The sequence below is a fragment of the Pseudophryne corroboree genome, unplaced genomic scaffold, assembly GCF_028390025.1.
Source record: "Pseudophryne corroboree isolate aPseCor3 unplaced genomic scaffold, aPseCor3.hap2 scaffold_1103, whole genome shotgun sequence".
NCBI classification, from domain to species: domain Eukaryota; kingdom Metazoa; phylum Chordata; class Amphibia; order Anura; family Myobatrachidae; genus Pseudophryne; species Pseudophryne corroboree.
Window position 1 is genome coordinate 26,009 of NW_026967729.1, and position 21,901 is coordinate 47,909.

At 42.1% G+C, this 21,901-nt stretch overlaps 8 non-coding genes across 8 annotated transcripts; all 8 read right to left on the reverse strand.

Annotated features, from left to right (window-relative positions):
* Positions 1-2,371: 2,371 nt before the first annotated feature.
* On the reverse strand, positions 2,372-2,535 carry LOC134989200 (U1 spliceosomal RNA). The gene has a single exon (XR_010194510.1). It is a non-coding gene; the product is annotated as a U1 spliceosomal RNA (small nuclear RNA).
* A 151-nt stretch (positions 2,536-2,686) lies between these two features.
* LOC134989181 (U1 spliceosomal RNA) lies at positions 2,687-2,850 on the reverse strand. Its single transcript, XR_010194492.1, has one exon. It is a non-coding gene; the product is annotated as a U1 spliceosomal RNA (small nuclear RNA).
* A 674-nt stretch (positions 2,851-3,524) lies between these two features.
* LOC134989142 (U1 spliceosomal RNA) lies at positions 3,525-3,687 on the reverse strand. Its single transcript, XR_010194458.1, has one exon. It is a non-coding gene; the product is annotated as a U1 spliceosomal RNA (small nuclear RNA).
* A 152-nt stretch (positions 3,688-3,839) lies between these two features.
* LOC134989164 (U1 spliceosomal RNA) lies at positions 3,840-4,003 on the reverse strand. Its single transcript, XR_010194475.1, has one exon. It is a non-coding gene; the product is annotated as a U1 spliceosomal RNA (small nuclear RNA).
* A 10,998-nt stretch (positions 4,004-15,001) lies between these two features.
* On the reverse strand, positions 15,002-15,165 carry LOC134989201 (U1 spliceosomal RNA). The gene has a single exon (XR_010194511.1). It is a non-coding gene; the product is annotated as a U1 spliceosomal RNA (small nuclear RNA).
* Positions 15,166-15,315: 150 nt separating this feature from the next.
* On the reverse strand, positions 15,316-15,479 carry LOC134989184 (U1 spliceosomal RNA). The gene has a single exon (XR_010194495.1). It is a non-coding gene; the product is annotated as a U1 spliceosomal RNA (small nuclear RNA).
* Positions 15,480-16,153: 674 nt separating this feature from the next.
* LOC134989145 (U1 spliceosomal RNA) lies at positions 16,154-16,316 on the reverse strand. Its single transcript, XR_010194460.1, has one exon. It is a non-coding gene; the product is annotated as a U1 spliceosomal RNA (small nuclear RNA).
* Positions 16,317-16,468: 152 nt separating this feature from the next.
* LOC134989206 (U1 spliceosomal RNA) lies at positions 16,469-16,632 on the reverse strand. Its single transcript, XR_010194516.1, has one exon. It is a non-coding gene; the product is annotated as a U1 spliceosomal RNA (small nuclear RNA).
* Between the last annotated feature and the right edge of the window lie 5,269 nt (positions 16,633-21,901).

Consider the following 21,901-nt stretch of genomic DNA (forward strand, 5'->3'; position numbering starts at 1 on the left):
GTACTTTAAGTAAAATAAAAAGAGCAAAAATATCAATCCCAGTTTTGGATTACTTTAATTAACAAAAAAAATGCATATAGCAGAGGATAATTTCAATCTGCCTACCTCTGGGTTATGGACCCAGCATGCTTCCATTACAGTACTCTGCTGCACATGTAAGTGCAAGAGATCCTGAAGCACTCACTCATCATGGGAAAGTACCAATGTGTTTCTTCATTGGTTGATGGAAGAAACATCTTACAAAAACTCTCCAGATTATTGACTATTTAAAGTTTTTCTAGGAAACGTTCTAGATGAATGCTTATTAGCCTTTGTCAGTATGTACTTTCACAAAGTGTCGCTGTAGCGCAATCAGTTAGTGTGTACGGCTATTAACCAAAAAGTTGGTGGTTCAATCCCACCCAGGGACGTAATTGACCTTGTGATCAGATTTTGGTGATATTTAAGTAGACAAGTCAAAATTTCAAACCCTCTCTTATGGTGTAGGGTACCTGGCCTACTCTGATGTAATCAGTTAGATTTGATTAAGTGATTTTATGAAAAAAAACAGCTAGGAAGCACAATTTAGCAGTGGGTTGCAGAGAAAAAGAAATATGCTGGCAGAAAAATCCAATTGAGTGATTAAACAGCTCTTCATTTTCTGGCTTTATTTTTATGCTAACAAATTTGTTCTCTGAAAAGAGTCCACAAAGCCAAGTATCTGATTAACACCTTTGTAGGGATGGTTTTTCACCTATTACTAAATTAAACATGCTTCATTGGAAAGGCAGCAATATGCATCCTCATTTCAATATCTACTGAAATAATACAGGTTGACACCAGGAAACATTAACGCCACTGCATCCTTGCTGCTTTCTCATGTGGAAGTCTGTTTAATGTGAAAACAAGGTGATATCTAATTAGCACACAGGTAAGGAATTAAGAAAATCTTTATTTAAGTGTGAAGAGGTTTCTCACAAAATCGTTGCCCCAATGCATCATTGAAATTCAAGCTGGAAAGATGATTTTAATATATCACTTGTACATTTTGTATTGCTCTTCTGGTGACAATGTAGTTTGTTTTTGTCAATTACCATTTGAATAATAGGGTAAAGAAAATTAAGTGGATTTTTGAAAGAAAACAATACTGTCAATATACTATTAAAACAAATTAAAATAATAAAAGTTATTGTACTTTAAGTAAAAATAAAAGAGCAAAAATATCAATCCCAGTTTTGGATTACTTTAATTAACAAAAAAAAAATGCATATAGCAGAGGATAGTTTCAATCTGCCTACCTCTGGGTTATGGGCCCAGCATGCTTCCATTGCAGTACTCTGCTGCACATGTAAGTGCAAGAGATCCTGAAGCACTCACTCATCATGGGAAAGTACCAATGTGTTTCTTCATTGGTTGATGGAAGAAACATCTTACAAAAACTCTCCAGATTATTGACTTTTTAAAGTTTTTCTAGGAAACGTTCTAGATGAATGCTTATTAGCCTTTGTCAGTATATACTTTTGCAATGTGTCTCTGTGGCGCAATCAGTTAGCGTGTTCGGTTATTAACCAAAAGGTTGGTGGTTCAATCCTACCCAGGGACGTAATTTACCTTGTTATCAGATTTTGGTGATCTTTAAGTAGACAAGTCAAAATTTCAAACCCCCTCTTATGGTGTAGGGTACCTGGCCTTCTCTGATGTAATCAGAGTTAGATTTGATTAAGTGATTTTATAAAAGAACAGCTAGGAAGCACAACTTAGCAGTGGGTTGCAGAGAAAAAGAAATACGCTTGCAGAAAAATCCAATTGAGTGATTAAACAGCTCTTCATTTTCTGGCTTTATTTTTATGCTAACAAATTTGTTCTCTGAAAAGTGTCCACAAAGCCAAGTATCTGATTAACACCTTTGTAGGGATGGTTTTTCACCTATTACTAAATTAAACTTGCTTCATTGGAAAGGCAGCAAGTGATGTCATCCAAGCAGTGGGTCAAAGTTGGCTTCATCCCTCGTCTGCTTATGAAAAGAGAAAAGGGATATGCAGGGCATGGCGGCCTTTTGCGACGCTTGGATGACCCCTAGTTCGCATTAAACACCCCCACCCTCCTTCGGTGTGGGGCTCATGTTGGCCATGCCCCAGCCCCTAAAGCATTCAAGCTGATTTCTTGCAGCAGCTGGGTACTGTAACAGCTCCAGAGCTGCTCTGTAAGGCAAGTAAAAGGGTGTGGGCCCTGCAGCACTACCTGTAGTTTGCATTGTGCATTGGAAGGCACAAAGTAAGCAGACGGGAGGTGAAGTCAGGATAGTGCACAAGGTTATAGAAGGGATGGGCTCAAGAAAAGAGAAGTGGAAACAGACAGCATACTAGGCTGGAGAGAGACCTGAGACAAAGAGATCTGAATTATACGAGAGCCGTCCAGGGGAAACACAAATTATGCAGTCAAGTTTCCCACATTTGGGGAAATCGCAAGGGGCAGCACACCCAGAGTGCAATGGGTGAGCCTTGCCCTGGGAGAAGCACCTTCATGATCATAGTATCTCACCTGGCAGGTTAGTAGGAGTTGGGCTAGAGCTGGGGAGGGTCGCTGCTCGGGCACTACCTTTCAAGTGAAGGAGATCCAACTGAGGCAGCACAAGGGAACTCTCAAAAGAAGAACAAGGCTAGAGGAAGATCTGAGACAAAGAAATCTGACTTTTACCAGAGCTGACCAGAGGAAAGCACAAACACAGTCCACCACTACCACAAATAATGCAGTCGAGTTTCCCACATTTGGGGAAATCACAGGGGTCAGCATACCCAGAATGCAATGAATGAACCTCACCCTGGGAGAACAATCTTCATGACAATAGTATCTCCTATGCAAAATAAGTATGATTTAGGATAGGGCTGGGGAGGGCCGTTGCTCAGGCACATCTCTGTCAAGTAAAGGAGATTCAACTGAGGCAGCACAAGGGAACTCTCATCTGGGGACAACAACTGCAGGGAGAACACATATTTTCAGATGAACATGGGGTGGCAGAAGGCTGCCTAATACTGAAGCACCCCCAAACAACAAACCAAATGCAACAACTAGTGCAAGCATTCCTGGGGGATGGCCTGCAGCAGATGGATTTGAATATGGTGATGTCATCCAAGCAGTGGGTCAAAGTTGGCTTCAACCCTCGTCTGCATATGAAAAGAGAAAAGGAGCGTGCAGGGCATGGAGGCCTTTTGTGGTGCTTGGATGACCCCTAGTTCGCATTAAGCACCCCCACCCTCCTTCGGTGTGGGGCTCATGTTGGCCATTCCCCAGCCCCTGAAGCATTCAAGCTGATTTCTTGCAGCAGCTGGGCACTGTAACAGCTCCAGAGCTGCTCTGTAAAGCAAGTAAAAGGGTGTGGGCCCTGCAGCACTACCCGTAGTTTGCATTGTGCATTAGGAGGCACAAAGTAAGCAGACGGGAGGAGAAGTCAGGATAGTGCACAAGGGTATAGAAGGGAGGGGCTCAAGAAAAAAGAAGTGGAACCAGACAGCAAACTAGGCTGGAGAGAGACCTGAGACAAAGAGATCTGAATTACATGAGAGCCGACCAGGGAAAACTCAAATTATGCAGTCAAGTTTCCCACATTTGGGGAAATCGCAGGGGCAGCACACCCAGAGTGCAATGGGTGAGCCTTGCCCTGGGAGAAGCAACTTCATGATCATAGTATCTCACCTGGCAGGTAAGTAGGAGTTGGGCTAGAGCTGGGGAGGGTCGCTGCTCGGGCACCCCCCTGTCAAGTGAAGGAGATCCAACTGAGGCAGCACAAGGGAACTCTCGAAAGAAGACAAAGGCTAGAGGAAGATCTGAGACAAAGAAATCTGACTTTTACCAGAGCTGACCAGAGGAAAGCACAAACACAGTCCCCCACTACCACAAATAATGCAGTCGAGTTTCCCACATTTGGGGAAATCACAGGGGTCAGCATACCCAGAATGCAATGAATGAACCTAACCCTGGGAGAACAATCTTCATGACCATGGTATCTCCTATGCAAAATAAGTATGATTTGGGATAGGGCTGGGGAGGGCCGTTGCTCAGGCACATCTCTGTCAAGTAAGTTGCATTTGATTTGTTGTTTGGGGGTGCTTCAGTATTAGGCAGCCTTCTGCCCTACCATGTTCATCTGAAAATATGTGTTCTCCCTGCAGTTGTTGTCCCCAGATGAGAGTTCCCTTGTGCTGCCTCAGTTGAATCTCCTTTTGGAGAAGACCTCAATAAGATTGTAGCTGATCTGGCTACTGCTAAAACAGCTTGCCTACCTAGTATGACTCCTACCACGCAGAAGGCTAAAAGTACTTTTCTTGGCCCTTTCATCCTCCAGGTAAAGCGTACCCAAGGTCAGGCATACCCAAAGCAAGCTCATGTTTCCAGACCTGCCAAGCCCAGACTGAAGCAATCCTGGGCTGCCCATCAGCCTGCTTCCAAAACGGACAAGCCTGCCGCATGACGGTGCAGGCCTCTCTCTGGGGGATCCCAGGGTGGGGGGCCCGACTTCTAGGTTTGGCAAAGAAAGGTATAATTCTAAGCTAGAGAATTCTGTTTGGAGCTCACCTTGTACTTTGTGAAGAAATAATCAGCATTGTGGCTGAGCAGATACATGTAGTGTGTGGCTGCAAACTGCATGGATCTGCTGCGTTGTAATGCTGATTCTTTTTTTTTGCAAAGTACCAATAGCTTCATATAATGTTCACAATTTTTATGCAGGATCAAATAGCTCAATAGGTAGGGTGTTTGATTAGAATTCAACAGGTTATAGGTTTGAATCCTGGGTATGGTAGTTTGAGATGTGTTATTTAATAAAGTATGTTGTTCTGACTGCCGGCATCCTATCACCTGGGATATCATACTAAATAAATGGAGTTGATAAAAATTTTTTTTTTTTTTTTTTTAACTAGGGACAATTTCCAGATACTTCTCTTTATAACTGAGATTGCCCCCTGGAACTTCACATCAGTTGAGAACTATGCATGAGTGGGCAGTGCTTGCCCTGGATCTGTCCACCCATTTATGTGCCGCCATAAAATAAAGCATGACTAACAGTTATCCTGGGCGTACACTACACAATTATCTGTCAGGCTATCTATCCAGTCTGGATGGATGGAATGAAAATCTGGTAATGTATAGGAGCAAATGTCAATTAACCATTTGCTCCCAAACACTAGAAAAGTGGTCAAAAATGGTCATTACACAAATTGGTTAAACCCAAAATTTAACCAATTTGTTTAGGGGACCATTTTTGTCCATTTTTTAGTGTTTGAGAGTAAATCGTTGATGGTCATTTGCTCACATAGATAACCGGATTTCTATTCCAACCAGCCAGTGTTGGAGAGATGGTCTGCCAGATTACATAATGCATACCAGAGCCATAACTAGACTTTTTGGTGCCCTGTGACAGAGAATTATATGCCCTCCCCCCCATTTTTGCAATATGGACAAAAGGCGCATGCCTTGTGGGGAAGGGGCATAACAAGATTGGTCTCAGAGAAAGCACATGAGATATGAAGATATATCTAGTATACTTGACACTCAATGGTTTGTGGTATTGCAGGGGTGCCCTCCTCAAATGCATATACAGTCACACATGGCATGTTTGTGTAAATGGCATATCAGCAGTCAGCACTAACTGGTGACATGCCATTTGTACAAGTAAGCCATGTGTGACTAATATATAAACATACTTTATTAAATAACACCTCAAACTATCATACCCAGGATTCAAACCTATAACCTGTTAAATTCTAATCAAACACCCTACCCATTGAGCTACTTGATCCTGCATCTATTCTAACCTCCAAAAACAGATTCAGTTGCATTTTCCAGCGTGTTTTGTTTGCGCCTTTGCAAATGTCTTACATCGACAAACTTATTTAGTACTATTTTGCAAATAGGGTTACATTGTCGCAACATTGTGTTCCCTAATTGCTTGATTTTTTAAATGCAAAAATTGATAAAGACACCTGATAATTGCTCTGTGGAGTCTTCTTTTGTGTCTACTTCTTATCTACATTTAATTCCCTACCTATAATCAAGGCATTTTTAAATGCTGGGTGCTGCCAGGACGTGAGGCCTACCTAGTCTTTAGATCTGAATTTGAATGTACTTGTGAACTAACTTAATTTCCTACTTCTAAACTCATTCCTAAATTCACTACTTACATTAATCCTGTAGTTGGGCATTTTGAGCCTTCAATTGTGGGCATTGTTTTGTGTCCAGACCAGCAGCTGGTGGTGTGCATTTGCTGGAAAGGCATCGAAGACCTCCGATATGCTGCATCTCCTGATGTGTGTCTGCCTCAAGTGGCTGTCAGCAAATGCATGCTAGACACCCCATTCCAAGCTGATTGTGACATCACGGAACATGCTTCATAGAACAGGCATGCTAGAACATGGGTCTTCAACCTGCGACCCTCCAGCTGCTGTGGAACTACATATCCCAGCATGCCCTGCCTCAGTTTTAGCATACCTTAATAGCAAAACTGTGGCAGGGCATGCTGGGATGTGTAGTTTCACAGCAGCTGGAGGGCCACAGGATGAAGACCCATGTGCTAGAACCAAACCGCAGGTACATTGAATGCTAGCAAGCTGAATGTTTAAATCCTTTTTGTTCCGCAGCATTCCAATGCGGAAGATTCCATGGAACCAGAGATTATTCCATTGAGAAGGACATGCTGCCTGGATGACTGCACTGTGCAAATTAAATCACGGAGCCAGTTGGCTTGTGGGTGGCTCTGGTGACTGGGTGGTTGGGTGGGCGGTGTGTCGGAGGTGGAGCACATGCAAATGAATGTGTATCATCCAGCTAGTGAGAGAGAAAACTCATGCAGGAGTGTGCCTGCTTGTCAGTGAGTTATGCACCTTGCCAGACGTCAAATCTACATGGAGCAACTGGAGGGGACAAGAGCAGGTTTGGAAAATATACACAGAAGAGCATATATGCTGGCGCATTCTCCATGATTGTGTCAGCTTATGTTTTGGTGCACTGCACTTTCCTCCACTAAGTTTTAGCCATTTTGTTTAAACGCAAGTGTAGTTGCTTCTCGCTCTTTTGGCTGTGATATTGTATTGTGGTTGAAGAGTCTGCTGGAGGGATTGTTTTCTTCATTGGCGAGAGACTGAAGATATTCCAGGATGGAAGGCTTGGGAACACTATCCGTTTTTCAGTTGTGGAAGAGTTGAAAGACCGGATTGGACTACATTCTATAGTAAAGGGTATCTTTGTATTTATTAATCCTCCCTTTATATGTGTCTGTCTTTCAATAAAGCTTTGGGCTTGTGATTCCGTCACCCTCTTACACTCCACACCCATAGCCTTATTAACTATTGTATTGTTTAAATGAATAGTGCAGTTCATGATTTATAGTGTAGGCTGACCTGTACTGTAGTTCTTGAACTGTACTATACCGACAGCATTTGTATTGTGTTTTGGCTGTGCTGCAACACAGTACTTATGTGTGTAATGTTTATGTATGTTTTTTTGCTTCTTTATGTCAATAAAGACAGCTTTTTCAATCCAATATCTGAAAACAATCAATGTTTATCTTTGATGGCAATAGAAGTGGTATGATATTTGCTGCTTTTGAAAGGCAATATCTGATATGTCCCCTATCTGGGAACCATATATTAAATGGCTTTTCAGAAAAGGGAGATGGGAGAAGAGCTTTCAGTACTTGTAGGACCGATGCACATTTCCTATTCTAGCCTCCAAAAACAGATTCAGTTGCATTTTCCAGCGTGTTTTGGATGCGCCTTTGCAAATGTCTTACATCGACAAACTTATTTAGTACTATTTTGCAAATAGGGTTACATTGTTGCAACATTGTGTTCCCTAATTGCTTGATTTTTTAAATGCAACAATTGATAAAAACACCTGATAACTGCTCTGCGGAGTCTTATTTTGTGTCTACTTCTTATCTACATTTAATTCCGTACCTCTAATCAAGGCATTTTTAAATGCTGGCGGCTGCCAGGACGTGAGGCCTACCTAGACTTTAGATCTGAATTTGAATGTACTTGTGAACTAACTTAATTTCCTACTTCTAAATTCATTCCTAAATTCACTACTTACATGAATCCTGTAGTTGGGCATTTTGGGACTTCGATTGTGGGCATTGTTTTGTGTCCAGACCAGCAGCAGGTGGTGTGCATTTGCTGGAAAGGCATCAAAGACCTCCGATATGCTGCATCTCCTGATGTGTGTCTCCCTCAAGTGGCTGTCAGCAAATGCCTGCTAGACACCCCATTCCAAGCTGATTGTGACATCACGGAACATGCATCATAGAACAGGCATGCTAAAACATGGGTCTTCAACCTGCGACCCTCCAGCTGCTGTGGAACTACACATCCCAGCATGCCCTGCCTCAGTTTTAGCATACCTTATAGCAAAACTGTGGCAGGGCGTGCTGGGATGTGTAGTTTCACAGCAGCTGGAGGGCCACAGGATGAAGACCCATGTGCTAGAGCCAAGCCGCAGGTACATTGAATGCTAGCAAGCTGAATATTTAAATCCTTTTTGTTCCGCAGCATTCCAATGCGGAAGATTCCATGGAACCAGAGATCCTTCCATTGAGAAGGACATGCTGCCTGGATGACTACACTGTGCAAATTAAATCACGGAGCCAGTTGGTTTGTGGGTGGCTCTGGTGACTGGGTGGTTGGGTGGGTGGTGTGTCGGAGGTGGAGCACATGCAAATGATTGTGTATCATCCAGCTAGTGAGAGTGAAAACTCATGCAGGAGTGTGCCTGCTTGTCAGTGGGTTATGCACCTTGCCAGACGTTAAATCTACATAGAGCAGCTGGAGGGGACAAGAGCATGTTTGCAAAATATAGATAGAAGAGCATATATGCTGGCGCATTCTCCATGATTGTGTCAGCTTATGTTTTGGTGCACTGCACTTTCCTCCACTAAGTTTTAGCCATTTTTGTTAAGCTCAAGTGTAGTTGCTTCTCGGCCTTTTGGCTGTGATCTTGTATTGTGGTTGAAGGGTCTGCTGGAGGGAGGGATTGCTTTCTTCATTGGCGAAAGACCAAAGATATTCCAGGATGGAAGGCTTGGGAACACTATCTGTTTTTCAGTTGTGGAAGAGCACAGAGGTCGGATTGGACTACATTCTATAGTAAAGGATGTCTTTCTATTTATTAAACCTCCCCTTATATGTGTCAGTCTTTCAATAAAGCTTCGGGCTTGTGATTCCCTCACCCTCTTACACTCCACACCCATAGCCTTATTAACTGTTGTATTATTGTACAGTTTAAATGTATAGTGCAGTTCATGATTTATAGTGTAGGCTGGCCTGTGCTGTAGTTCTTGAACTGTACTATACCATCAGCATTTCTATTGTGTTTTGGCTGTGCCGCAACGCGGTACTTATGTGTGTAATGTTTATGTATGTTTTTTTGCTTCTTTATGTGCATCGGTCCTACAAGTAATGAAAGCTCTTCTCCCATCTCCCTTTTCTGAAAAGCCATTTAATATATGGTTCCCAGATAGGGGACATATCAGATATTGGATTTCAAAAGCATCAAATATCATACCACTTTTATTGCCATCAAAGATAAACATTGATTGTTTTCAGATATTGGCTTGAAAAAGCAGTCTTTATTGACATAAAAAAAAAACATACATAAACATTGCACACATAAATACAGTGTTGCTGCACAGCCAAAACACAATACAAATGCTGACGGTATAGTACAGTTCAAGAACTACAGCACAGGCCAGTCTACACTATAAATCATGAACTGCACTATACATTTAAAGTATACAATAATACAACAGTTAATAAGGCTATGGGTGTGGAGTGTAAGAGGGTGAGGGATTCACAAAACCGAAGCTTTATTGTAACACAGACACATATAAGGGGAGGGTCAATAAATAGAAAGATATCCTTTACTATAGAATGTAGTCCAATCCGACCTCTGTGCTCTTCCACAACTGAAAAACAGATAGTGTTCCCAAGCCTTCCATCCTGGAATATCTTTGGTCTTTCGCCAATGAAGAAAACAATCCCTCCCTCCAGCAGACCCTTCAACCACGATACAAGATCACAGCCAAAAGGCCGAGAAGCAACTACACTTGAGCTTAACAAAAATGGCTAAAACTTAGTGGAGGAAAGTGCAGTGCACCAAAACATAAGCTGACACAATCATGGAGAATGCGCCAGCATATATGCTCTTCTATCTATATTTTGCAAACCTGCTCTTGTCCCCTCCAGCTGCTCTATGTAGATTTAACGTCTGGCAAGGTGCATAACCCACTTACAAGCAGGAACACTCCTGCATGAGTTTTCTCTCTCACTAGCTGGATGATACACAATCATTTGCATGCGCTCCACTTCCGACACACCACCCACCCAACCACCCAGTCACCAGAGCCACCCACAAGCCAACTGGCTCCGTGATTTAATTTGCACAGTGTAGTCATCCAGGCAGCATGTCCTTCTCAATGGAAGGATCTCTGGTTCCATGGAATCTTCCGCATTGGAATGCTGCGGAACAAAAAGGATTTAAATATTCAGCTTGCTAGCATTCAATGTACCTGCGGCTTGGCTCTAGCACATGGGTCTTCATCCTGTGGCCCTCCAGCTGCTGTGAAACTACACATCCCAGCATGCCCTGCCACAGTTTTGCTATTAAGGTATGCTAAAACTGAGGCAGGGCATGCTGGGATGTGTAGTTCCACAGCAGCTGGAGGGTCGCAGGTTGAAGACCCATGTTTTAGCATGCCTGTTCTATGATGCATGTTCCATGATGTCACAATCAGCTTGGAATGGGGTGTCTAGCAGGCATTTGCTGACAGCCACTTGAGGGAGACACACATCAGGAGATGCAGCATATCGGAGGTCTTCGATGCCTTTCCAGCAAATGCACACCACCTGCTGCTGGTCTGGACACAAAACAATGCCCACAATCGAAGTCCCAAAATGCCCAACTACAGGATTCATGTAAGTAGTGAATTTAGGAATGAATTTAGAAGTAGGAAATTAAGTTAGTTCACAAGTACATTCAAATTCAGATCTAAAGACTAAACACAAAACACAAAATAAGACTCCACAGAGCAATTATCAGGTGTCTTTATCAATTGTTGCATTTAAAAAATCAAGCAATAAGGGAACACAATGTTGCGACAATGTAACCCTATTTGCAAAATAGTACTAAATAAGTTTGTCGATGTAAGACATTTGCAAAGGCGCAAACAAAACACGCTGGAAAATGCAACTGAATCTGTTTTTGGAGGTGAGAAAAGATGCAGGATCAAGTAGCTCCATGGGTAGGGTGTTTGATTAGAATTCAACAGGTTATAGGTTTGAATCCTGGGTATGATAGTTTGAGGTGTTATTTAATAAAGCATGTTTATATATTAGTCACACATGGCTTACTTGTACAAATGGCATGTCACCAGTTAGTGCTGACTGCTGATATGCCATTTGCACTAAAACAAATTAAAATGGTAAAAGTTATTGTACTTTAAGTAAAAATAAAAGCTAAAATATCAATCCCAGTTTTGGATTACTTTAATGAACAAAAAAAAAAATGCATATAGCAAAGGATAGTTTCAATCTGCCTACCTCTGGGTTATGGGCCCAGCATGCTTCCATTACAGTACTCTGCTGCACATGTAAGTGCAAGAGATCCTGAAGCACTCACTCATCATGGGAAAGTACCAATGTGTTTCTTCATTGGTTGATGGAAGAAACATCTTACAAAAACTCTCCACATTATTGACTTTTTAAAATGTTTCTAGGAATCGTTCTAGATGAATGCTTATTGGCCTTTGTCAGTATGGACTTTTACAAAGTGTTGCTGTGGCGCAATCAGTTACTGTGTAAGGCTATTAACCAAAAGGTTGGTGGTTCAATCCCACCCAGGGACGTAATTGACCTTGTTATCAGATTTTGGTGATCTTTATGTAGACAAGTGAAAATTTCAAACCCCCTCTTATGGTGTAGGGTACCTGGCCTTCTCTGATGTAATCAGAGTTAGATTTGATTCAGTGATTTTATAAAAACAGCTAGGAAGCACAATTTAGCAGTGGGTTGCAGAGAAAAAGAAATATGCTGGCAAAAAAATCCAATTGAGTGATTAAACAGCTTTTCATTTTCTGGCTTTATTTTTATGCTAACAAATTTGTTCTCTGAAAAGTGTCCACAAAGCCAAGTTTCTGATTAACACATTTGTAGGGATGGTTTTTAACCTATTACTAAATTAAACTTGCTTCATTGGAAAGGCAGCAAGATGCATCCTCATTTCAATATCTACTGAAATAATACAGGTTGACACCAGGAAACATTAACGCCACTGCATCCTTTGTGCTTTCTCATGTGGAAGTCTGTTTAATGTGAAAACAAGGTGATATCTAATTAGCACACAGGTAAGGAATTAAGAAAATCTTTATTTAAGGGTGAAGATGTTTCTCACAAAATCGTTGCCCCAATGCATCATTGAAATTCAAGCTGGAAAGATGATTTTAATATATCACTTGTACATTTTGTATTGCTCTTCTGGTGACAATGTAGTTTGTTTTTGTCAATTACCATTTTAATAATCGGGTAAAGAAAATTAAGTGGATTTTTGAAAGAAAACAATACTGTCAATATACTATTAAAACAAATGAAAATGGTAAAAGTTATTGTACTTTAAGTAAAAATAAAAGAGCAAAAATATCAATCCCAGTTTTGGATTACTTTAATTAACAAAAAAAAAAACGCATATAGCAGAGGATAGTTTCAATCTGCCTACCTCTGGGCTATGGACCCAGCATGCTTCCATTACAGTACTCTGCTGCACATGTAATTGCAAGAGATCCTGAAGCACTCACTCATCATGGGAAAGTACCAATGTGTTTCTTCATTGGTTGATGGAAGAAACATCTTACAAAAACTCTCCAGATTATTGACTATTTAAAGTTTTTCTAGGAAACGTTCTAGATGAATGCTTATTAGCCTTTGTCAGTATGTACTTTTGCAAAGTGTCGCTGTGGCGCAATCAGTTAGTTTGTACAGCTATTAACCAAAAGGTTGGTGGTTCAATCCCACCCAGGGATGTAATTGACCTTGTTATCAGATTTTGGTGATCTTTAAGTAGACAAGTCAAAATTTCAAAAACCCCTGTTATGGTGTAGGGTACCTGGCCTTCTCTGATGTAATCAGAGTTAGATTTGATTCAGTGATTTTATAAAAACAGCTAGGAAGCACAATTTAGCAGTGGTTTGCAGAGAAAAAGAAATATGCTGGCAAAAAAATCAAATTGAGTGATTAAACAGCTCTTCATTTTCTGGCTTTATTTTTATGCTAACAAATTTGTTCTCTGAAAAGTGTCCACAAAGCCAAGTATCTGATTAACATCTTTGTAGGGATGGTTTTTCACCTATTACTAAATTAAACTTGCTTCATTGGAAAGGCAGCAAGATGCATCCTCATTTCAATATCTACTGAAATAATACAGGTTGACACCAGGAAACATTAACGCCACTGCATCCTTGCTGCTTTCTCATGTGGAAGTCTGTTTAATGTGAAAACAAGGTGATATCTAATTAGCACACAGGTAAGGAATTAAGAAAATCTTTATTTAAGGGTGAAGATGTTTCTCACAAAATCGTTGCCCCAATGCATCATTGAAATTCAAGCTGGAAAGATGATTTTAATATATCACTTGTACATTTTGTATTGCTCTTCTGGTGACAATGTAGTTTGTTTTTGTCAATTACCATTTTAATAATAGGGTAAAGAAAATTAAGTGGATTTTTGAAAGAAAACAATACTGTCAATATACTATTAAAACAAATTAAAATGGTAAAAGTTATTGTACTTGAAGTAAAAATAAAAGAGCAAAAATATCAATCCCAGTTTTGGATTACTTTAATTAACAAAAAAAAAAATGCATATAGCAGAGGATAGTTTCAATCTGCCTACCTCTGGGTTAAGGGGCCCAGCATGCTTCCATTGCAGTACTCTGCTGCACATGTAAGTGCAAGAGATCCTGAAGCACTCACTCATCATGGGAAAGTACCAATGCGTTTCTTCATTGGTTGATGGAAGAAACATCTTACAAAAACTCTCCAGATTATTGACTTTTTAAAGTTTTCTAGGAAACGTTCTAGATGAATGCTTATTAACCTTTGTCAGTATGTACTTTTGCAAAGTGTCTCGGTGGTGCAATCGGTTAGTGTGTTTGGTTATTAACCAAAGGGTTGGTGGTTCAATACCACCCAGGGATGTTATTGACCTTGTCATCAGATTTTGGTGATCTTTAAGTAGACAAGTCAAAATTTCAAACCCCCTCTTATGGTGTAGGGTACCTGGCCTACTCTGATGTAATCAGAGTTAGATTTGATTAAGTGATTTTATAAAAGAACAGCTAGGAAGCACAACTTAGCAGTGGGTTGCAGAGAAAAAGAAATACGCTTGCAGAAAAATCCAATTGAGTGATTAAACAGCTCTTCATTTTCTGGCTTTATTTTTATGCTAACTAATTTGTTCTCTGAAAAGTGTCCACAAAGCCAAGTATCTGATTAACACCTTTGTAGGGATGGTTTTTCACCTATTACTAAATTAAACTTGCTTCATTGGAAAGGCAGCAAGTGATGTCATCCAAGCAGTGGGTCAAAGTTGGCTTCAACCCTCGTCTGCTTATGAAAAGAGAAAAGGGATATGCAGGGCATGGCGGCCTTTTGCGACGCTTGGATGACCCCTAGTTCGCATTAAACACCCCCACCCTCCTTCGGTGTGGGGCTCATGTTGGCCATGCCCCAGCCCCTGAAGCATTCAAGCTGATTTCTTGCAGCAGCTGGGTACTGTAACAGCTCCAGAGCTGCTCTGTAAGGCAAGTAAAAGGGTGTGGGCCCTGCAGCACTACCTGTAGTTTGCATTGTGCATTGGAAGGCACAAAGTAAGCAGACGGGAGGAGAAGTCAGGATAGTGCACAAGGTTATAGAAGGGAGGGGCTCAAGAAAAGAGAAGTGGAAACAGACAGCATACTAGGCTGGAGAGAGACCTGAGACAAAGAGATCTGAATTATACGAGAGCCGTCCAGGGGAAACACAAATTATGCAGTCAAGTTTCCCACATTTGGGGAAATCGCAAGGGGCAGCACACCCAGAGTGCAATGGGTGAGCCTTGCCCTGGGAGAAGCACCTTCATGATCATAGTATCTCACCTGGCAGGTTAGTAGGAGTTGGGCTAGAGCTGGGGAGGGTCGCTGCTCGGGCACTACCTTTCAAGTGAAGGAGATCCAACTGAGGCAGCACAAGGGAACTCTCAAAAGAAGAACAAGGCTAGAGGAAGATCTGAGACAAAGAAATCTGACTTTACCAGAGCTGACCAGAGGAAAGCACAAACACAGTCCGCCACTACCACAAATAATGCAGTCGAGTTTCCCACATTTGGGGAAATCACAGGGGTCAGCATACCCAGAATGCAATGAATGAACCTCACCCTGGGAAAACAATCTTCATGACAATAGTATCTCCTATGCAAAATAAGTATGATTTGGGATAGGGCTGGGGAGGGCCGCTGCTCAGGCACATCTCTGTCAAGTAAAGGAGATTCAACTGAGGCAGCACAAGGGAACTCTCATCTGGGGACAACAACTGCAGGGAGAACACATATTTTCAGATGAACATGGGGTGGCAGAAGGCTGCCTAATACTGAAGCACCCCCAAACAACAAACCAAATGCAACAACTAGTGCAAGCATTCCTGGGGGATGGCCTGCAGCAGATGGATTTGAATATGGTGATGTCATCCAAGCAGTGGGTCAAAGTTGGCTTCAACCCTTGTCTGCATATGAAAAGAGAAAAGGAGCGTGCAGGGCATGGAGGCCTTTTGTGGTGCTTGGATGACCCCTAGTTCGCATTAAGCACCCCCACCCTCCTTCAGTGTGGGGCTCATGTTGGCCATTCCCCAGCCCCTGAAGCATTCAAGCTGATTTCTTGCAGCAGCTGGGCACTGTAACAGCTCCAGAGCTGCTCTGTAAAGCAAGTAAAAGGGTGTGGGCCCTGCAGCACTACCCGTAGTTTGCATTGTGCATTGGGAGGCACAAAGTAAGCAGAGGGGAGGAGAAGTCAGGATAGTGCACAAGGGTATAGAAGGGAGGGGCTCAAGAAAAAAGAAGTGGAACCAGACAGCAAACTAGGCTGGAGAGAGACCTGAGACAAAGAGATCTGAATTACATGAGAGCCGACCAGGGAAAACTCAAATTATGCAGTCAAGTTTCCCACATTTGGGGAAATCGCAGGGGCAGCACACCCAGAGTGCAATGGGTGAGCCTTGCCCTGGGAGAAGCAACTTCATGATCATAGTATCTCACCTGGCAGGTAAGTAGGAGTTGGGCTAGAGCTGGGGAGGGTCGCTGCTCGGGCACCCCCCTGTCAAGTGAAGGAGATCCAACTGAGGCAGCACAAGGGAACTCTCGAAAGAAGAACAAGGCTAGAGGAAGATCTGAGACAAAGAAATCTGAATTTTACCAGAGCTGACCAGAGGAAAGCACAAATACAGTCCCCCACTACCACAAATAATGCAGTCGAGTTTCCCACATTTGGGGAAATCACAGGGGTCAGCATACCCAGAATGCAATGAATGAACCTAACCCTGGGAGAACAATCTTCATGACCATGGTATCTCCTATGCAAAATAAGTATGATTTGGGATAGGGCTGGGGAGGGCCGTTGCTCAGGCACATCTCTGTCAAGTAAGTTGCATTTGATTTGTTGTTTGGGGGTGCTTCAGTATTAGGCAGCCTTCTGCCCTACCATGTTCATCTGAAAATATGTGTTCTCCCTGCAGTTGTTGTCCCCAGATGAGAGTTCCCTTGTGCTGCCTCAGTTGAATCTCCTTTTGGAGAAGACCTCAATAAGATTGTAGCTGATCTGGCTACTGCTAAAACAGCTTGCCTACCTAGTATGACTCCTACCACGCAGAAGGCTAAAAGTACTTTTCTTGGCCCTTTCATCCTCCAGGTAAAGCGTACCCAAGGTCAGGCATACCCAAAGCAAGCTCATGTTTCCAGACCTGCCAAGCCCAGACTGAAGCAATCCTGGGCTGCCCATCAGCCTGCTTCCAAAACGGACAAGCCTGCCGCATGACGGTGCAGGCCTCCCTCTGGGGGATCCCAGGGTGGGGGGCCCGACTTCTAGGTTTGGCAAAGAAAGGTATAATTCTAAGCTAGAGAATTCTGTTTGGAGCTCACCTTGTACTTTGTGAAGAAATAATCAGCATTGTGGCTGAGCAGATACATGTAGTGTGTGGCTGCAAACTGCATGGATCTGCTGCATTGTAATGCTGATTCTTTTTTTTTGCAAAGTACCAATAGCTTCATATAATGTTCACAATTTTTATGCAGGATCAAATAGCTCAATAGGTAATGTGTTTGATTAGAGTTCAACAGGTTATAGGTTTGAATCCTGGGTATGGTAGTTTGAGATGTGTTATTTAATAAAGTATGTTGTTCTGACTGCCGGCATCCTATCACCTGGGATATCATACTAAATAAATGGAGTTGATCAAATTTTTTTTTTTTTTTTAACTAGGGACAATTTCCAGATACTTCCCTTTATAACTGAGATTGCCCCCTGGAACTTCACATCAGTTGACAACTATGCATGAGTGGGCAGTGCTTGCCCTGGATCTGTCCACCCATTTATGTGCCGCCATAAAATAAAGCATGACTAACAGTTATCCTGGGCATACACTACACAATTATCTGTCAGGCTATCTATCCAGTCTGGATGGTTGGAATGAAAATCTGGTAATGTATAGGAGCAAATGTCAATTAACCATTTGCTCCCAAACACTAGAAAAGTGGTCAAAAATGGTCATTACACAAATTGGTTAAACCCAAAATTTAACCAATTTGTTTAGGGGACCATTTTTGTCCATTTTTTAGTGTTTGAGAGTAAATCGTTGATGGTCATTTGCTCACATAGATACCTGGATTTCTATTCCAACCAGCCAGTGTTGGAGAGATGGTCTGCCAGATTACATAATGCATACCAGAGCCATAACTAGACTTTTTGGTGCCCTGTGACAGAGAATTATATGCCCTCCCCCCCATTTTTGCAATATGGACAAAAGGCGCATGCCTTGTGGGGAAGGGGCATAACAAGATTGGTCTCAGAGAAAGCACATGAGATATGAAGATATATCTAGTATACTTGACACTCAATGGTTTGTGGTATTGCAGGGGTGCCCTCCTTAAATGCATATACAGTCACACATGGCATGTTTGTGTAAATGGCATATCAGCAGTCAGCACTAACTGGTGACATGCCATTTGTACAAGTAAGCCATGTGTGACTAATATATAAACATACTTTATTAAATAACACCTCAAACTATCATACCCAGGATTCAAACCTAAAACCTGTTAAATTCTAATCAAACACCCTACCCATTGAGCTACTTGATCCTGCATCTATTCTAACCTCCAAAAACAGATTCAGTTGCATTTTCCAGCGTGTTTTGTTTGCGCCTTTGCAAATGTCTTACATCGACAAACTTATTTAGTACTATTTTGCAAATAGGGTTACATTGTCGCAACATTGTGTTCCCTAATTGCTTGATTTTTTAAATGCAAAAATTGATAAAGACACCTGATAATTGCTCTGTGGAGTCTTCTTTTGTGTCTACTTCTTATCTACATTTAATTCCCTACCTATAATCAAGGCATTTTTAAATGCTGGGTGCTGCCAGGACGTGAGGCCTACCTAGTCTTTAGATCTGAATTTGAATGTACTTGTGAACTAACTTAATTTCCTACTTCTAAATTCATTCCTAAATTCACTACTTACATTAATCCTGTAGTTGGGCATTTTGAGCCTTCAATTGTGGGCATTGTTTTGTGTCCAGACCAGCAGCTGGTGGTGTGCATTTGCTGGAAAGGCATCGAAGACCTCCGATATGCTGCATCTCCTGATGTGTGTCTGCCTCAAGTGGCTGTCAGCAAATGCATGCTAGACACCCCATTCCAAGCTGATTGTGACATCACGGAACATGCATCATAGAACAGGCATGCTAGAACATGGGTCTTCAACCTGCGACCCTCCAGCTGCTGTGGAACTACATATCCCAGCATGCCCTGCCTCAGTTTTAGCATACCTTAAAAGCAAAACTGTGGCAGGGCATGCTGGGATGTGTAGTTTCACAGCAGCTGGAGCGCCACAGGATGAAGACCCATGTGCTAGAACCAAACCGCAGGTACATTGAATGCTAGCAAGCTGAATGTTTAAATCCTTTTTGTTCCGCAGCATTCCAATGCGGAAGATTCCATGGAACCAGAGATTATTCCATTGAGAAGGACATGCTGCCTGGATGACTGCACTGTGCAAATTAAATCACGGAGCCAGTTGGCTTGTGGGTGGCTCTGGTGACTGGGTGGTTGGGTGGGCGGTGTGTCGGAGGTGGAGCACATGCAAATGAATGTGTATCATCCAGCTAGTGAGAGAGAAAACTCATGTAGGAGTGTTCCTGCTTGTCAGTGAGTTATGCACCTTGCCAGACGTCAAATCTACATGGAGCAACTGGAGGGGACAAGAGCAGGTTTGGAAAATATAGACAGAAGAGCATATATGCTGGCGCATTCTCCATGATTGTGTCAGCTTATGTTTTGGTGCACTGCACTTTCCTCCACTAAGTTTTAGCCATTTTGTTTAAACGCAAGTGTAGTTGCTTCTCGCTCTTTTGGCTGTGATATTGTATTGTGGTTGAAGAGTCTGCTGGAGGGATTGTTTTCTTCATTGGCGAGAGACTGAAGATATTCCAGGATGGAAGGCTTGGGAACACTATCCGTTTTTCAGTTGTGGAAGAGTTGAAAGACCGGATTGGACTACATTCTATAGTAAAGGGTATCTTTGTATTTATTAATCCTCCCTTTATATGTGTCTGTCTTTCAATAAAGCTTTGGGCTTGTGATTCCGTCACCCTCTTACACTCCACACCCATAGCCTTATTAACTATTGTATTGTTTAAATGTATAGTGCAGTTCATGATTTATAGTGTAGGCTGACCTGTGCTGTAGTTCTTGAACTGTACTATACCGACAGCATTTGTATTGTGTTTTGGCTGTGCTGCAACACAGTACTTATGTGTGTAATGTTTATGTATGTTTTTTTGCTTCTTTATGTCAATAAAGACTGCTTTTTCAATCCAATATCTGAAAACAATCAATGTTTATCTTTGATGGCAATAGAAGTGGTATGATATTTGCTGCTTTTGAAAGGCAATATCTGATATGTCCCCTATCTGGGAACCATATATTAAATGGCTTTTCAGAAAAGGGAGATGGGAGAAGAGCTTTCAGTACTTGTAGGACCGATGCACATTTCCTATTCTAGCCTCCAAAAACAGATTCAGTTGCATTTTCCAGCGTGTTTTGGATGCGCCTTTGCAAATGTCTTACATCGACAAACTTATTTAGTACTATTTTGCAAATAGGGTTACATTGTTGCAACATTGTGTTCCCTAATTGCTTGATTTTTTAAATGCAACAATTGATAAAAACACCTGATAACTGCTCTGCGGAGTCTTATTTTGTGTCTACTTCTTATCTACATTTAATTCCGTACCTCTAATCAAGGCATTTTTAAATGCTGGCGGCTGCCAGGACGTGAGGCCTACCTAGACTTTAGATCTGAATTTGAATGTACTTGTGAACTAACTTAATTTCCTACTTCTAAATTCATTCCTAAATTCACTACTTACATGAATCCTGTAGTTGGGCATTTTGGGACTTCGATTGTGGGCATTGTTTTGTGTCCAGACCAGCAGCAGGTGGTGTGCATTTGCTGGAAAGGCATCGAAGACCTCCGATATGCTGCATCTCCTGATGTGTGTCTCCCTCAAGTGGCTGTCAGCAAATGCCTGCTAGACACCCCATTCCAAGCTGATTGTGACATCACGGAACATGCATCATAGAACAGGCATGCTAAAACATTGGTCTTCAACCTGCGACCCTCCAGCTGCTGTGGAACTACACATCCCAGCATGCCCTGCCTCAGTTTTAGCATACCTTATAGCAAAACTGTGGCAGGGCATGCTGGGATGTGTAGTTTCACAGCAGCTGGAGGGCCACAGGATGAAGACCCATGTGCTAGAGCCAAGCCGCAGGTACATTGAATGCTAGCAAGCTGAATATTTAAATCCTTTTTGTTCCGCAGCATTCCAATGCGGAAGATTCCATGGAACCAGAGATCCTTCCATTGAGAAGGACATGCTGCCTGGATGACTACACTGTGCAAATTAAATCACGGAGCCAGTTGGTTTGTGGGTGGCTCTGGTGACTGGGTGGTTGGGTGGGTGGTGTGTCGGAGGTGGAGCACATGCAAATGATTGTGTATCATCCAGCTAGTGAGAGTGAAAACTCATGCAGGAGTGTGCCTGCTTGTCAGTGGGTTATGCACCTTGCCAGACGTTAAATCTACATAGAGCAGCTGGAGGGGACAAGAGCAGGTTTGCAAAATATAGATAGAAGAGCATATATGCTGGCGCATTCTCCATGATTGTGTCAGCTTATGTTTTGGTGCACTGCACTTTCCTCCACTAAGTTTTAGCCATTTTTGTTAAGCTCAAGTGTAGTTGCTTCTCGGCCTTTTGGCTGTGATCTTGTATTGTGGTTGAAGGGTCTGCTGGAGGGAGGGATTGCTTTCTTCATTGGCGAAAGACCAAAGATATTCCAGGATGGAAGGCTTGGGAACACTATCCGTTTTTCAATTGTGGAAGAGTTGAAAGACCGGATTGGACTACATTCTATAGTAAAGGATGTCTTTCTATTTATTAATCCTCCCCTTATATGTGTCAGTCTTTCAATAAAGCTTCGGGCTTGTGATTCCCTCACCCTCTTACACTCCACACCCATAGCCTTATTAACTGTTGTATTATTGTACAGTTTAAATGTATAGTGCAGTTCATGATTTA